Raw genomic sequence first — 17,423 nt, forward strand, 5'->3', positions numbered from 1 at the left:
CTATAATATCTACACTCGCCGCATCTGCTAGAAGCACTCAGTCGTGCTGATCAATAATAACTACCTGGTGTTCTGTAAGATGAATTTTATACGATTTTGAGATAATCAATACCTTGAACAATCTATTTTTTGTTTAAGGAATATTTATTGGGTAATTTTTAATGCATTCGACGTCGAGTCGTGCTCGTGGTTAGACGTTTTTTCTCTATTGCTCGTCGATAGCGTATTCCAAGCCTTTTATCTCAACCGGAACAATGGAATCGTCCGTTGTGTGATTGCTGCGATCTGCAGAATTCTATTGTGTGCGCGAAGTGAGGTTATACCCGGATACCACGTTTTGTGGAAAGATGGAGAAAAGAGTGCGAGTTAACACGTTGAAGGTTACCTTCAAACGTGGTTCTAAGGAACCTACGGACGCGGAAATGTTCCAGTTTTGCCGGGAACAGCATTTCAAGCCGGAAGAAATCTACTCGGTCCACAAGGACAAGGAGTTGGGAGCCATCATGATCAAGCTCAAAAATGAGAATTTGATGCGTGCGGCCATCCAGGCCCTGCAGCCAGTACTGAACTTCAGCTACTCGGACGGAACAACGACGGAGGTATCAGTTTCGGATGCGGACAACTCTTTCAAGTACGTGCGGGTCTTCAATCTTCCCCCAGAGATTGACGACAAGGAAATCCATCAGGCGTTGTCGCAATACGGCACTGTCCGGCAGCAGGTCCGGGAAAGGTACCATCAAGATACCGGGTTCCCGGTGTTTTCTACAGTTCGCGGACTGTACATGGAGATCAGCAAGGAGATACCACCACAGATCCGGATCCGACACTTCCAAGCCAGAATTTATTATGATGGTCTTGTTAACAAGTGCTTCATTTGCCGGAGCCCCGATCACGTGAAGCAGAACTGTCCCCGACGAGCAGCACCAGTTACCAAGACCCCAGCGCAAGGACGGCTGTACAGCGATGTGGCCGCGGTGAAGTCTCTGCTGCCGGGTTTTTTGAACCGGCCGTTATCGGAAACAGATTCCTGCCAGATGACGCCCCTTGGCAAGCCAGTCGGCGGGAAGCAGTCTCGCCCAGACAAGCCGGAAGTGCCAGTTGAACCAATGGAAGCAGCAATGGAGCAGAGTGAAGGTCTGACATCTCCACCGTCAGCTCTGCAAGTTCAACTCGTGGAGTCGCCCGTCTTTCGTCCTAATTTGGAACCTGTAGGGACACCAGACCAAGGCAAACAACCGGATCAAGAAGGGAAGTGGCAGCTTCAAGGTCGGAAGGGACGTTCAAAGAAGCGACCGGAGTCGTTTTCGCCTGGAGCAGATACTTCGAAGAAGTTGCTGAGGTCGCAGTCACTTCGCTCGCGGAGTAGGAGTCAGCGCCGTCATTCAAGGGAGTTCCGGAGACAAGCGAGCCGCAGGGAGCGCTTTCGACGCCCGATGGACAATCGGACGACCAGATCTTCAAAAAACCACTACCACCACCATCCCCATCCCCTGAACAACAGAAGTAAGTTTAATTTCATCCTAAAATGACCTTCTCGAAGAAAATTGCCACCATTAATCTAAATAGTATTAAGACAGAAGTCAACAAATCACTGCTTAGGGATTTCGTTCAGAACGAAGATCTTGATTTTATATTCCTTCAAGAAGTTTTATTCGAAGATTTTTCATTCCTCGGAGCTTACCGAGCTTTTGTGAACATAAGCGAACATGACAAGGGAACTGCCATTCTTGTGAGAAAGAATCAAGAATTTCGGAACATTATTTATGATCCTAGTGGACGAATTCTGTCCATTGTCTGTGACGATATCAATCTTATCAATGTTTATGCTCACTCCGGGACCAACAAAAAACGCGAACGGGACGACCTGTTCAGGGATGAGATCACGCCGCACGTGATCAAGGGGAACTGCTCACACACTGTCATTGGGGGGGACTTCAACTGTGTCCTTAACAAACGTGACAGTCGGAGCACCTCCGCGAACTTGTGCCAGGGATTGAAAGATTTGACGACCTCGATGCATCTCAAAGATGTGGCGAATGTGCGTAATGGATCGAATGTCGAATTCACGTTCCATCGCGCTGGATCGGCATCACGGCTAGATCGGTTTTACGTTTCGGCTCAGTTTCTGGACAAAGTTGTTGAAATTCGAACGGTTCCGGTTGCCTTCTCGGACCATTCAGCAGTAGTGATGAAGTTTTTGGTTGACCAGTCTGCGCTTTGTCAACGCGGGCGAGGATACTGGAAACTCAACAGCAGTCTTCTCAACAAGGACGATATCTCGTGTAGATACGTCGTCGACTTCTACCAGCTCAAGGATCGTGAGATTTACACCAGAAACAGAAGTACTTGGTGGAACACGGTAGTCAAGCCTAAGACTCAGTTTTTCTTCAAGAATGAGAGCAGGATCTTCAATTGCCGTATCAACTCTGCGAAGAGCGAACTGTATGCCAAGATGTACGACCTTGCGGCGGAAAGGCGAAATGGAGCTGACAACAGGAACCAACTTCAAGAAGTAAAATCGGAGCTGATGAGGATGGAGTTGGATCGTTTGAAGTTCTATGGGTCGAGATTTCCCCAAACTTCGATGCTAGAAGGAGAAAAAATGAGTGTCTTCCATGTTTCTAACCAGATGCACAAGGGTTGCGACGGCAGCCAGTTCCAGTTGCGAGACGGAGATAATTTGATTACGGATTCGAAACGTTTGAAGAAGAAGATCGAGGACTTCTTCACGGGAACTTTTCAGGCGGAAGATTCTGCAAGCTTAGAAAGCTCAGCGGAAGCTCTCAGGGATGTGTCCAACTCTTTGGACTTGCAGCAGCAACAAGAACTCGTAAGGCCGATAGATGAAGCGGAACTCAAGGCTGTGGTCGCTGGTGCGGCCAAAAAGAAGTCACCTGGACCGGACGGAATATCCTACGAGTTTTACTCCGTGTATTTTGAGATGTTAAAGAACGACATGTTGGAACTTTTCAACCGTTATCTGGATGGGTCATTGAAGCCGCCAAAGGAATTCACTGCTGGAATAATCACTCTCATTCCAAAAGTGAACCAAGCAGATAATCTAAACGAATTCAGACCAATATCGATGCTCAACACGGACTATAAGATCTTTACAAAGATTCTGGCGAACCGGCTCCACGCTGTGGTTGGGGATTTGCTGGGTACTGGACAGGTAGCTTGCACGGTCAACCAATCGTGCTCCACCAACTTGATTGATGTGAGAACTATCATCGCCAAGGCTGCGGAATCAAAACGTTTCAAAGGTTTTCTACTGAGTGTGGATCTGGAGAAAGCTTTCGACAAGGTGAATCATGTCTTCCTGTGGAAAGTGTTGGAGAAATTTGGTGTCCCTGAGCGGTTCATCAACTGCATCAAGAACCTGTACGCAAGTGCAACATCACGGATCATCTTTAATGGAATTCTCACATCGGACGTGAAGATCGGAAGCTCTGTACGCCAAGGATGCCCTCTGAGCATGGTGCTGTTTGTGCTGTATATTGAAGGATTGGTGCGGAAATTATCGGCGAACATCCGGGGAGTTTTACTGTCTGGAAAGTTCATCCGGGTGTTGGCGTACGCGGACGACTTGGTGATACTCATCAGGGATGACGCAGAGTTCGATTTGGTGCTCCAAATTATCAACTCCTTCGCTGAAGCATCCTGCATTAGGCTCAACCGGGCCAAATCAGCATTTATTCGAATCAACAACGCGAAAGGTGGTCCACAACAATTCAGGGAGGCAGACGAGATCAAGATCCTCGGAGTTATATTCACCGAAAGGTGGTCCGCAATCGTCAAACGGAATTTTGATAAGCTACTTGGAGACATTCAGTTCCGTTTGTCGAAACATCGGACCCGTAACCTAAATTTGATCGAGCGGACGTGGCTACTAAACGTTTTCGTGCTGTCGAAGTTGTGGTACATTTGTCAAGTGTTCCCACCAGACAATGTGCACATCGCAAAACTCCGGAAGATTGCTGGGCAGTTCATCTGGGGGCCGAGACAGATCTTCAAGACTGAGAGGAAGCAACTTTATCTGGACTACGAGCAAGGAGGGATCAAGCTGGTTGACCCCGAAGCGAAGGCGAAGGCACTTTTCATCAAGACCATTCTGTATGGGACTGGCAACAACCAGGTAGAAGACACTACTTTGCTAAATTTTTCGAAAAAACAAGCGCTGAGCCGAAACACCAGAGAGTGGCTAGAATTAGCAGTATCACTCAAACCGAATCCAATATCAACATCCGTGCAAACTCTATACAGGCACTTCATCAACGAAAATCGGACAACACCCAAGGTGGAGGAACGATTTCCAGCTTTGAATTGGAACCAGCTGTGGGAAAATCTCGGACAAAGCTTCCTGAGTAGTGAGTGCCGCTCTCAGATGTTTTTGCTGTACAACGATCTGGTGATCTCGAAGGAAAAACTGGTCAAGTACAACATAGGACGGCTGCAAGATGATCTGTGTGAGTGGTGTGGAGTCCCGGAGAGCAACGAGCATAAAATCAAGCATTGTGTAAAGACGGAAGAAATCTGGCAGTGGCTTAGAAGAACGTTGACTGATCGTTTGGGGATCTGTGGAGATCCAGAGGATGTACTGACTAGGCAAATTAACGGAAGGAATCAGAAGGAAAAAGCAGGACTGTGGTTGACAAAGTTTGTGATGTCGTACATAGTTAAAAAGTATCCCAAAACCAGTTTGTATTGCGTCCAGAAAGGAATTAGGGACAGTAGATGGAATAATCGCACGTATTTCAATCATTGTTTTGGCAGTGAGCTCAATGTTTGTTAGTCTATTAGGAGAACCCACGGGTGCACCGTGGAGACCCGGGGCCCCCCTGACCACAAGTCACTTCCGAGTGGAACAGGGACCACCCCCCGGGCTCCCATGGCGACCTGGGAAAAGCTGTGGAACAAATGTAAACGATTGTACAAATGTAGAAATAAAAACTATTTAAACCCCAAAAAAAAAAAAAAAAAAAAAAAAAAATGCACCATTTTTCCTAATCTTAGTGTCATTGAACCATATTAAGTAAAATTTGAACTTTTAATATTTATTTGCAAATGCTACAGAGTTTTTACAATACAATTTTCGAAAATTTATCATTATTCTATTATTTTCATATTTTTTCTAATTCCTCATTTCTTCCCACTTTCTCAAATTATTTCTTTTATTTCTTCTTTTATTTGAAACGAGAACAAATGTAGAGCTGGCTGTAGTAGATGAAATAATTCTCATGGGTTCTAGAGCTTTTGTCATGTGCGGTAGCGAAATAGTGCCATTCAGCAAAAACCCCAAATTCTGCCTTAGGGTTTGAAAGATTGATCATATTAAACCGATTTTTATAATGTGTTTCATCAAAAAAATTGATGATTTTTTTTTTCAATTCTGGTACATTTAATTTAAAAAGCAATACCATATACTTCTGATACATGTGGATAGCAGTTGTATCATCTTCCAAGATTTCGAAATGATTGACAAACAAAAAAAAGATTATTGTTCGGACGGTGTCGAAATGAACACAACTGAATAATAACACAACTAGATAAAACATTAGATTAATCGTTGTGATTTTCTTACCTTTTTCCAGTTTTATACTTTCCAGAAATCCTCCTCCTTAATCATGCTTCACGAGAGTTGTATTCATATTAATTCATAATGTTTAACACGATAATGTATCGTACACTTTTTCTTAAGTTACAAGATCAATTACAATTTCCTGCTAGCTCTGCGGGAATTCCATTCTGCCCTGTATTGCGTGTCGTTCTTGCTTTGTACTGTGGGCTAGCACACAAATTCACCGTATACAGCAGTTTCCTACAGTGGTGTACATTACATTTTTGCCTTATTTGCTAATGATTATTTGGGATGAAATCTTAATTCAATAAATAACCAGGTAGCAGTTATTGAACAGCGCTTCTGAGTGCTTCTAGCATATGCGGCGAATGAAGCTAATGTAGGTAATCTCAAAAACTAAAAACTTTAAAATTCGATATCTCGACAGAACGAAACATATTCCTTTCTGTCGATAAGTGATTCTTATGTAAAATCGGACGGGGAATACGATGGTAAGGTCAAATTTAAAAAATAAATAGGGCTGTTTTGAGATACGGCCATTTAAAGTTTTCAATTGCGCAATACAGGTAGAAAACATATTTTAATCTAAATTTTGATCGCGGAAATGGATTCTACGTCCAATTTCCTTCAAAATTGAGTCTAAGACCGACCCTCTAAGATTTGTGGTTCCTGAGTTATCGTCGTTTGGAGATAGGGGTTTCGCTCAAAAATCGCCAAAAAGTCGATTTTTTGGGAGGGTACTAAAATGGAGGGGGTGGTCCGATTTGGATGAAATTCGGGATTTTTGCATGTTTTGATAGTCTCAACAGCTCTGCCAAATTTGAGCAAAATCGGAGATGGTAATTTTCAAATTTGCATTTTTTCTTGCACACTTCAGGTGGAATGACCCATATTATATTTATTGGTTTTAAATAGCTTTTCTTTCTATAATCAATGCATGTTTGCATGTAAAAGAAATGGATTTCGTTTTTTTTAAATAAAGAAGATGTTGCGCAATTAAATTTTTTGGCTGCTTTTATTTTCTAACTTCAAGAACAACTTGGTGTGTAAAAATTTTGTATTTTTTTCATCCGGTTGTCCCGCCACCACCACTGCTTCCTGGGAGGTTCCTCAGCGTCGGCGAGTGAAGCACCGGTGCCGGCGGAGATGGAGGCCACTGGAGAATCTTCTTGTTGATGCGGAATTCTCTTTGGTGGAACCGCGGTGGTTCCATCGACTCAAACTGTGCCTTGACCATCCGAATGACGCATAGCTTGGCCCCTGCATCCGAATCTTGCTTCTCACTGGCACCACTTCCTGGTACAAAAATTCTCTCCCCACTAACCAAATAGTCCGGAAAGGAACTTCATCACAAAAGTTGGCTTCTATCCGGGAATCCGGGAGACCAAGCCCTTCCGCTGGCTATACGGAGCCCGAGCCCGAGGACGCAGTCTTGTGGCGATGCTCATCTTCACGGTCACAAACCGGGCAGGCAATTTACTGGACTGGAACATGACGGCAGCGAACTCACGCGGTCTGCGGAAAACGAACAAACCGGACGGCCAAAACTTTCAAATGAGGAAACAAAGCAAAGTCTCATGAAGCTGTCGCGAACCTGCATTTCAAATCAAAACAAGATCAATTTCAAGTGTTTTCCTCATCACATTGAATAGTTCAACACAGTGGGGCAAATTCATGAGCAAAACACTTGTAATTTTTGAGCCACCCGAATGAAAATAAGGTGTCAAAAAATACCAAAAAGTCAATCGCCAAAACACTTGAATTTAATAATGGATTGGATTGAAATTCAAACACATACAAATTAGATCTAAGATGCGGCTTAATTGAATCATTCAAGTGTTTGGGCACTTGGAAAAAAAGAGTGGCGTATTTTCAGTGTATGAGCGCGATTGACGGTGTGCGCGCTTGAGGTTCTTTCGAGGAAAAAATAAAAAGATTAAAAATATTCAAAACTTAAAATTAAATAGATTAAAAATGTTTATTCAAAAACTTTTAACAACAATTTTAAACAAAATTAAGAAATCAATAAATAAAAGCAAATTTAGAAATTCTTAAATTTTAAAACAAGAAAAACTAAAATTGAAAAAATATGTAATAATGAAATAAGGAAATTAAAAAATTAGGAAATTAGGAAACCAGGGAATTAGGAAATTTGGAAATTATGATATTAGCAAATTAGGAAATTATGAAATTATGAAACAAGGTAATTAAAAAATTAGGAAATTAATATGTAAAAAAATTAGGATGTTAGGAAATTAGAAAATGAGGAAATTAGGAAATTAGGAAGTTAGGAAATTTGGAAATTAGGAAACTAGGAAATAAGGAAGTTAGGAAGTTAGGAAATCAAATTAGAATATTAGGAAGTGAGGAAGATAGGAAATTGGGAAATTAGGATATCAGGAAACTAGGAAATTAGGAAGTTAAGAAGTTAGGAACTTAGGAAGCTAGGAAATTAAAAAAAATAGTAAGTTAGGAAATTAGGAAACTAGGAAATTAGGTGTTTAGGAAGTTAGGAAGTTGAGAAATTATGAAATTAATATGTTAGGAAATTATGAAATTAGGAAAAAAGGAAATTATGAAATAAGGAAAATAGGAAATACAGAAATTGTGAACTTAGGAAAATAATATGTTAGGAAATTAGGAAGTTAGGAAATTAGGAAATTAAATTAGAATATAAGGAAGTGAGGAAGAAATTGAGAAATTAGGATATCAGGAAACTAGGAAATTAGGAAGTTAAGAAGTTAGGAAATTAGGAAGTTAGAAAATTAGGAAATTAGGAATTCTTAAATTCTTAAATTCTTAATTTTTTTAATTTTCTTTATTATTAAATTTTTATTCTAGATTTTTTAATTTTGGAAGAAATAGAGTTTTTGATTATAACAATGATTTCGAGGTTTTCGTAAATTTGTGTTTACGAATTTCTATATTTCCGATTATTAAAACTTTTAGAATTTCGACTTGTACATTCTTTTTGAATTTTAACATTTTTGATCTATTGAATTTATAAAAAACTTGAATATTAAAATTATTATTCAATTCTGCATATTTTTAATTTCGATTTTCCAAATTTCAGATTTTTGTTGAAATTTTCTTTATTATTTAAAAAAAAAATGTTATTTGAAATTTCTGAAATGTTTGTTTTTTTATATTTTTGAATTTGTTGTTTGGTTGGATTTCAAAATTGCAGATTATTATTGTATTTTCAGTAAGAACATAGATATTTGTATGATTATTGTCAAGTTTAATTTCACTCTGATTTACTTCATTTTGGTCCCGCGAGTGTGGATAAATCGGACAGAGCAGGGGACTCATAATCCAGAGGAAGCTGGTTGGTACTAGCAATAAATTGTTGATGACACGATGGCCGACATCTATAAAGACAACTTCTTTTTTTACTCCATTTCGACCAAAAAACTTAATCTGTCCTTTTAGTTTCAATATTCTGCTTTTTGAGATTCGGCGGGAATTTTAAATATTATTTTATCCAATACAAAATTATTAAAACGTTTGTAATTATCAGTCGCATTCAAAAAGGAAAATTACAATTCTTTGATTTTTTCATCAAAACATATTACAAACAAGCACCGCGCGAAGAAACGTCAAACGCAATCTTTCCGTTTCTGTTACTTTTCAGCTGCGTACCGCCACGGGATTGAAACTCGTCTGAAAAACCTGTATCATTTTCTCAATCAAAACTAGAGGTGGGCAAAAAAAGAGCGAGCCGCTCAAAGAGCCGGTTCATTAAAAAGAGCGAACGAACCATGGCTCACAAAAAAAGAACCGCGGTTCTTTTTTAAACTACGGATTTCTGAAAGATGGAATGATTTTTAAATTTGTTATAAATAATTATTGAATTTCGAACAAATTGCATCATAAAATTTGTTTTTGGCATTGAAAATGCAATTCTAAATTGAAAAATAATTGCTTATAAAAATGAATCCCAAAAAAAGCATTGCTGCCAAACACCACTTAAAAGTTTAAAATTCATTTACAGTTTCCTAATTTTCTTTGAAATTCCAAAAGTAAATGATTTTCTAAACAAAATGAAAAACTTTTCTTTATATAACTGATCGTAAATTAAAATGTTATTCGAATACAAATTTGAGCATTTGAAATTGCATAGCTTGTAAAGTAATACCAATAATCTACTAAATAGCTGAGAGATTATGGAATAAAAATAATTCTCTTGCCTGATTAAACTTCAGCGTTTATAGACTTCATCGATTAAATCAAAATTTAGAAAAGAGTTCGCAAAACAGCAAAAACAAAAGCAATTGATTTATAAAAGTCCAATGTGAAATAATTTTAAACAATACTCCATCCTTAAAAATAACCATTTTATCAAAATTTTGAAAAAGAGCGAAAGAGCCGTTCAAAAGAGCGGCTCTTTTTAATGAGCGAACGGAAATGAGCGGCTCCTAAAAAAGAGCGGTTTTGCCCACCTCTAATCAAAACGGTGGCGCCGCGTGGTGGTAGCTGCCCTGTTTATTACACTGTGAAATTATCCGTGGCTAATCCCAGGAACCAAAAGGTGACAACAGAAATGTCCGCCCAAAAGGGGTGCTGCAAAAAACTTTTTATTTTTAAAAAAAAATCTTAACAAATCAGCAACGCATTACAATTTTGATAGTCGAACTACACTTAAAAGTTGGTTTTGTTATTTGTTTCTGCAAAACCGCATAGTTTTTGACAAAAGTGCCAAAAATATTCGTAACTACCTTTTGCCTCTTGGTGGCACTTTGTGTTAGTATGTGTGTGGTCGATATTTGCGGACATGCACGCAGAACACAGAACAGTGAGAACTTGCGAAAATGCCTCACTTTCTTCTGATACAAGTCGCCATATTGAAATTGCTTGAAGATTCATACCCGTGGTACCGCTTAAGAAAAAACTTTTCGTGACCCTTTCCTTGACCTTTCTTGGGCGTTTTTTTGTATGGAGTTTTGCGTTCCTTCCCATCTGCGAATCAGCCTTTAACACGAACACGCCACCGGCACGGGCTGTTCGAGGTGTTCTTTAACCCAGTTGACCTTGCCCGATTGAATCTGCTGAAAAAAGTAATTCAATTTAGATTTATTATAAGAATCAGAACCAAATCCAACTTACGACTCACTCCGCTGCTGCAACTGCGTCTCCAATCTTTCGATGCTGTCCATCTGGGGTACATCCGTTCCTTCACCTTCAGCACGAGATGCTTCGGTTTGGGTGCCTAACGATTCTTGCAGCTGTCGGCTGATGCGACGGACCTGCTCGTACTCGTCTTTGATTCCTCGATAAACGATAAATACGGTGCCGGATTGGAACATCTGTTTTCTCCTTCTCCGCCAACTTGCTCAATGCTAATCCGCCGGCTTAGTTTTTCCAGGGACACATGCGAAGGCGAAGGCGAACGACGGCTCTAGAAATAAGGGACCCAACTGAAGACTGGTTACTGCAAAATACTTACAGCAAATTAATTTAATTGAGTAAAACTTACAATTTCCAGCATTTTCTAATATTTATGACAAAATACACCGGCCAACTGAGGTGCGGAATAAAAACAAAAACAAAATTTGCGCGCGCACACAAGCACAAAGGAGAATTGAAAAAACGCAGTGCTGCCAAGCAAATCTTCTAGACGGGGGGCAAGCCGATGCGGTACATCGGGGTTCACACGGTTCACAGCTCAGAAGTCATACTTTTTTGAAAAATTTGTTCGGAGTGTTTAGTCTTTAATTAGTCTATGGTTCGACGGCGGATAACGGGGAGAAGCGTGGGAAAAGCGGAAGGTCGCGGCACGGTCGCTACCGTGGATTGGAAGTGACCACGAGGATCGTAACTTTGACGTGCTGGATGAAACGGACGAGGCGGTTGAGGCGGTTTTTGAGGAATATCCGTTCGATCTTCGGTTGGTCTTGTCGGACGGGAGTTCGCTGTGGCTGTGTTCAGTGCAAGCTGCGAGATTGTCGCGTGAAGCTGAAGATTGATGCGAAGGGAATGTTGGCCACCTTCGGGGGATCAATCGACAAGCACAACCACATGAACGAGCTGGACAAGCTGATGGAGTGTCCGGAGGGGAAAGGGGTGGTTTAGTTTGACGGTAAGAAATTGACCACGCGTTGAGGCTACTCGGCATTCGGGATGGTTCGCTGGGGCAATTCGTACGAATCAGCGGACGACGTCGCGAGTTGCGATTGAAAAGAGGGCCGATCAAGAAGGTTACGTGAGTAACGGGACTCAAACGTCCAAGTCTAAATGTTAGGACGGAGCGGAGGATGGAGTTTAAGCGAAGGTGAGGGCCAATAATGTGGATATTTACAAAATCCTCCAGCAGAAGGATCCCGCGCGCATCTTTAAGGTGCTTCGGCACATGGTCAGACAAATGACAAATTCGGCAAATAAAAACCGTATGCAACGCAACGCGTTGTCTCATAATTATTGTTTTTTTTATCATATTTAACAATACCAAAAAAATTAAGCTGAAACCACAAATAAAAAGAAAATCCAAGAAACTTCAATGTTCGTCTCTCATTGAACTCCAGGTGACCAAATTAAGCCAAACATGCATATGCAACAGCTAGATGCGTCTGCAGCGTAGATGCGTGCAGGAAGTAATCGCCGGCGACTTTTCCTTGGCTAGTGCAAACGCGTCCCGGACGAGCTTGGCACTGTATCCGATGAACATCTGCACCAGTTGCGGGCCGGCCAGGTTCAGGAAGGTCGACTTTGTTTGCGCCACACAGGTACCAGCCGAAAGCGTGCCACGTGCAGCTCTCCCTTCGGCGGATGAATTCCCAGGATCTTGGATATGTCCTTGTGCGTCATCGGCAGCACAACGGCCTCAATTAGTTTCTGGATTTGCTTGTCCAACCCGCCAAAGTCCGATTAGTGCTCGGTGGGCCGTTCGTCCACCTCCATCGCCTTGACGCGCGCGTCGTACTCGGCCGAAAGTGTTTCCAGGATGAGGTACGACGTACGAGTCCTTGTTCACTCTCATCGTCCGGCTTGAGCTTCTCCGGAACAACCAGGCAACGAGCAAAAAGTACGTCTGTCGTGTCGTCCGTCGTGTCGTAGTCTTAATCACGGGGCGCTTGCCCTTCCGTTGGTAGTCCAACACCACCACCGCACGGTCGTCTTCCGTCTCCTGCGGGTCCATGTTCAGCAGCTCGATCGGTTTCTACTGATCTTGGTATCCCGTCCCGATAACTCCTCGGGCGTGCCTTGCAATCCAAAAAATGTGGCCGGAGAACAGCAAAATCAAGGGATTTTTTTTTGTTTGTATACAATCAGCAGTGCGTGCGTTTGCGATGACAGCTGTAAAAACACTGAAATAAAATTCATAGAGGAATCGTGTATACACGTGAATATGGATGCACATACGGATCAACTTATGGAATATATGCAATATATTTGGAGTGACCACCTCGTGGTTCAGATAATAAGAGTAATTTTAATTTTAGTTTGCAAACACAGATGAAACCGGAGGTAGCAATTGAAAAGGTGCAAACCTTACGCTACCAGATTAAATAAATAAATAAATAAATAATTAAATAAATAAATAAACAAATAAATAAATAAATCAAATGGAATAAAAATTAAAAGTAAATTTTAATCCACACTTCAATCCTGGCTAAGCTGTCGATCGTTCCGGTTTATCGATTCTTCTCGGGCGGCAAAATCACACCACATAAAACGAATGTTTGTGTTTGTTAAGATTCAAGAACCAAAACAAAAACAAACAAAAAAGAAACGTCAGAAAATCGACAGTGGAGCCAGTTCCTGACATTTTGATCTGTCATTTTTGACAGTGAACCGGCCATGCCGAGGGGTCATAAAAAGGTTGAGTCATGGTTCAGAGCCAACTGAGTAGTCTTTTATTAGTCTATGATCGAACGTGCAGTGAACAAAGTTGTTTTTTTTCCGATCGATCGTGTGAGTGTACGAATAAAAACCAAAAAACAAATTTCCACCCATCTTTCGCTGAATCCACATGAGTAAATATTTAAATGCTGACCGTCGAAGTTCTGAACATTTTGTTTCTTCCATTAAGGTTTGATCATGTCTGAGCATGACAAATCTCCAGTTTGGCAGCATTTTGTTCGCGTGAAGGATGAGCAGGGAAAAACAATTGCAGGAAAATGCAACTATTGCAGCAAGTCGCAGGCGATGTCGTCAGGCACGACAGGGAATCTAAAGCACCACCTCAAGAATCAACACCCGAGCGTTCCGTTTGAGCGGGAAGTATCGTTGGCGAAGCACAAGATCGACGTGAGGAATAATGAATCCCAAAGTGAAGCTCCGTCAGTTTCTTCCCAGCTTCCTGCCGCTGCTGTTTCCCAGCGGTCATTGACACATTATTTTGTCAAGTCGTTGACTGCCCAGGGAAGTAAACCTTTAGACAACCAACTTCTACGAATGATTTGTAAGGAATACCAACCGTTTTCGCTGGTTGAGGATCCGGAATTCCAAAAATTTGTTGCGCTCTTGAACCCGTCATACAATCTCCCTAGCCGTAAAACGCTCATCAACCGCCTCCTGCCAGCTGTTTACAACGAAGTTTTGGAAACTGTAAAAGTCCAAGTCGGTCAAGCAAAATCTATCTGTCTAACGTGTGATGGCTGGACTAGCAATACGAACGTTAACGTTAGCTACTACGCGCTGACTGCGCACTTCTTCGACGAACACACTGAGCTGAAATCAGTCCTCCTCGAGTGTTCAGAGTTCCCGGAGCGTCATACAGCGGAAAACATCGCCGCGTGGATTTGGTTCCGTGTTGGCCAGCTTTTCGATCAAAGGTATAGTTGATGCAATCGTTGCGGACAACGCTCCCAACATCAAATTGGCTGCAAAACTTTTGAATATCCCATCCCTTTCGTGCTTCGCACACACGCTCAACCTTGTAGTCCAACACGCGATTGCGAAATCGATCAAAAATCTGGTTGACGCAGCCAAATGCGTAGTTCAGCTGTTCAAAAAAAGCAGCCACGCTCTGAGCAAACTGCATGAAATGCAGCGTAATTTGAATATGGAGGACGATTCGCTTTCGAAAACCGCAGTGCTGGCAAGGATCATGCTTGAAGCTGTTCACCTGCAAACCAAAACTCCGAATTTGCCAGAAAGCATCCGAAAATTGTGCGAGCAGCTGATCGGAGGATTACAAAAACGGTTTTCTACGCTGGAGACAAATGTGAAAAAATGACAAATCGATCTTTCTCGATCCTCGGTTCAAGAAAGAAGGGTTTGGTGATCAGAACAACTATGTTGCGACCTACAACGGCGTGATTGCTAAGGTAAAGTACATAGAAAAAATGTGCCTATTTAATAACTTTATTATAGCTTTCAGCATCTACCTGCCCAGATGTGACGATGCCAGGATCAACGCCCGCTGATCCACTGGAAGAACCGAGTACTTCGTTGTGGAGCGGATTTGATGCATCTATCCGGAAGCAACGGTCGCTTGATCCAGCAACGGCTTTGCTGACAAATACCTTAGTGAGCCGCATCTTGCACGAAAAGGTGACCCGGGCAAATGGTGGAACGACAGGAAACATTTCTATCCAAATTTGTACAAGCTGGCACTGAGTCGTTTGAACATCCCAGCAACATCAGTACCGTGCGAGAGAATCAAGGTATTTTTTCAAGAATGAGCGGATGAGCCGTTCAAATGAACCGCTGATTTAAATGAGCGGCTTTGCCCACCTCTATTTAAAACTAACTTATAAACTGTCTAAAGATCGGAGAAATACACTCTTGTTTGCCAAACTTGTGTCCCTAATGAAATGGAAGGCACGAAAAACTTTTCTTAACAACGAGTGTTCAACTTGTAAAATATGAACGTTTAATTAATGTGTATTGTTTTTGGAAGCAGCAAGACAGGTTTAAAAACTAGGATTCAAGTTACTATTAGACAGTTTAGTTGAGGTTGTTGATTCAAGTATGTTAGTTTTCCTGAAATGAATAATTGGACATAAATGATTAGTAAAATTGGTCAAAGTGTACTATTTAATTGGCAGACCTCCTTCTAGTTGTAATGTACGACAAGACTACTGACGGCAGCGACAGAACGGGGCCCAGAAAAAAAGGCTTCAAGATTCATGTTCCCTAAACATATGAAAGACAATAGCTTGAAGGTCCTTTAAAAAAAATGTTTTTAGCTTCTGAAAATGACCATTTTTGCGTAGACGGGTCTGACCGGTTCACCGGTCAGCTAGTTCGTGTAGGTGAAGATTTTGCCTTTGCAAACATGGCTGACGACCTGCTGCATGATCTCTCCGACGCGCAGAATCAACTCGCCGCAAATCTTTGTTTATCCTTGTAACGGACGGGAATTGGATAGGGGATTCTGGGGTACAACTTCCACTTATGCGCATGGCCGGAAGGCCGTGGAAGTGCTGGGATGCGTCTACTGATGTCCGACCCAGCCGTGAGACTTCAGGGCAGGTCATACCAAGGCGACTCATCAACGAGTCACCGTCAGACCCCAACAACAAGAATCTTCGAGCTCGACAGACTAAAACGAAACGACCACGCACTAAAACTAATCGCGTACCAAACGAAAAAGTCGCATAAAAGTGTGTAATTTGTGTGTAAAACTACATGTAAGGGCCGAGCTCCTGTGGTCTAATGGTTACAGGTTTCGCTTTATAAGTGGAAGGTCGTGGTTTCAAACCCACATGGCTTGGCTAATCCTTTCCACTGTACTCTTCACATGTAGAAGGACCAAACTGTTCTTTGTATATTTGCGTCTGCAGAGTTCCACGGCCCGATCGCAAGAATGTGCTTTGAAAGGGACGAGTTTTCAGAAACCAGAGTTTAAAGTGGGGGACTGGGTATAAGTAAAACGTAAATGTGCACTTCGGTTCTAGCGTTACATTTGGACAGTACTGAGTGGAAAAGGCCAAAGAGGAAAGAAAAAACATTCAAACCTCTTCGGCGGCAGAGTTATGGCTTTGGATCGCTCGACACACTTGCTCAACAATAGTGTATGTGCGTGTCCCATTTGCCTAATAACAGATGAAGCCTTTGTGATTCTAAAAATAGAATCGCAAGTCCGCAATAGATCTAATTACTGGTCGCAGTGGATAGTGGCATCGAACAGAAAAAAAGGGTAATTGTTTAGACCTACACGCAAAACAACCAATGAGAATTCTTTGAACATCGGTATCGAAATTTTGAGCATCGAATGGTTATAAACGATCATGCTCATTCGATGCTCAAAGCGCGTTGACCATCCGATGTTCATCTTGCTTTGAATGGAATTTGACAGTTCATTTGATAGTGTGCGTGTCGCCACGCACAGCTTTTTGCTGTTTTCTCTATTCAACACTGGCGGCGCCACCGTGCATTGCCGCTTCTGGGCAGTACCGCTTTTCGCCACTAGATGGCTCTATTCAATGTTTTTGTCGCTAGATGGCTCTGTTCGATCAGTTTTTTACATAAAAATTGTTTGAGAGAATATTAATCAAAACATACATTTGTATTGCTGAAACTTAAAAAATAAACTAAAACAAACTATTTTCATTGAAAACATTGCATTAATTTAGTTAAATTTTCATATTAAAGCAATAAAAATATCTGTTCTGATTAATATTCCCTACAAAAGGAAATAAGTATTTACACGCAAAACCACCAATGCGAATTTTCTGACCATTGGTACAAAATTCTTGAACATTGGATGGCCATAAACGATCATGCGCATTCGATGTTCAGAGCGCGTTGACCTGGGAGGGAGAAGCGAAGAGGACTTCTTATTCTTATTCATTTTCTTGTTGTTGTTTTTGTTTTTTGTGCAAGATAATTTCTCTTCCCATATAAATTCCCAGTCAGTCGTCATCTGCCTTTCTTGACAATTCAAATTTTCTTGCAG

The 17,423-nt window shown here is 41.5% G+C and overlaps 1 protein-coding gene and 1 pseudogene across 1 annotated transcript in view; one reads left to right on the top strand and one right to left on the bottom strand.

Annotated features, from left to right (window-relative positions):
* LOC120427201 (protein ovarian tumor locus-like) overlaps positions 1 to 17,423 on the top strand; it is a 194,011-nt gene that overhangs the window by 5,377 nt on the left and 171,211 nt on the right. The window lies entirely within an intron of this gene.
* LOC128092404 (26S proteasome regulatory subunit 6A-A-like) lies at positions 8,713 to 13,874 on the bottom strand (annotated as a pseudogene).

The sequence above is a fragment of the Culex pipiens genome, chromosome 1, assembly GCF_016801865.2.
Source record: "Culex pipiens pallens isolate TS chromosome 1, TS_CPP_V2, whole genome shotgun sequence".
NCBI lineage: Eukaryota > Metazoa > Arthropoda > Insecta > Diptera > Culicidae > Culex > Culex pipiens.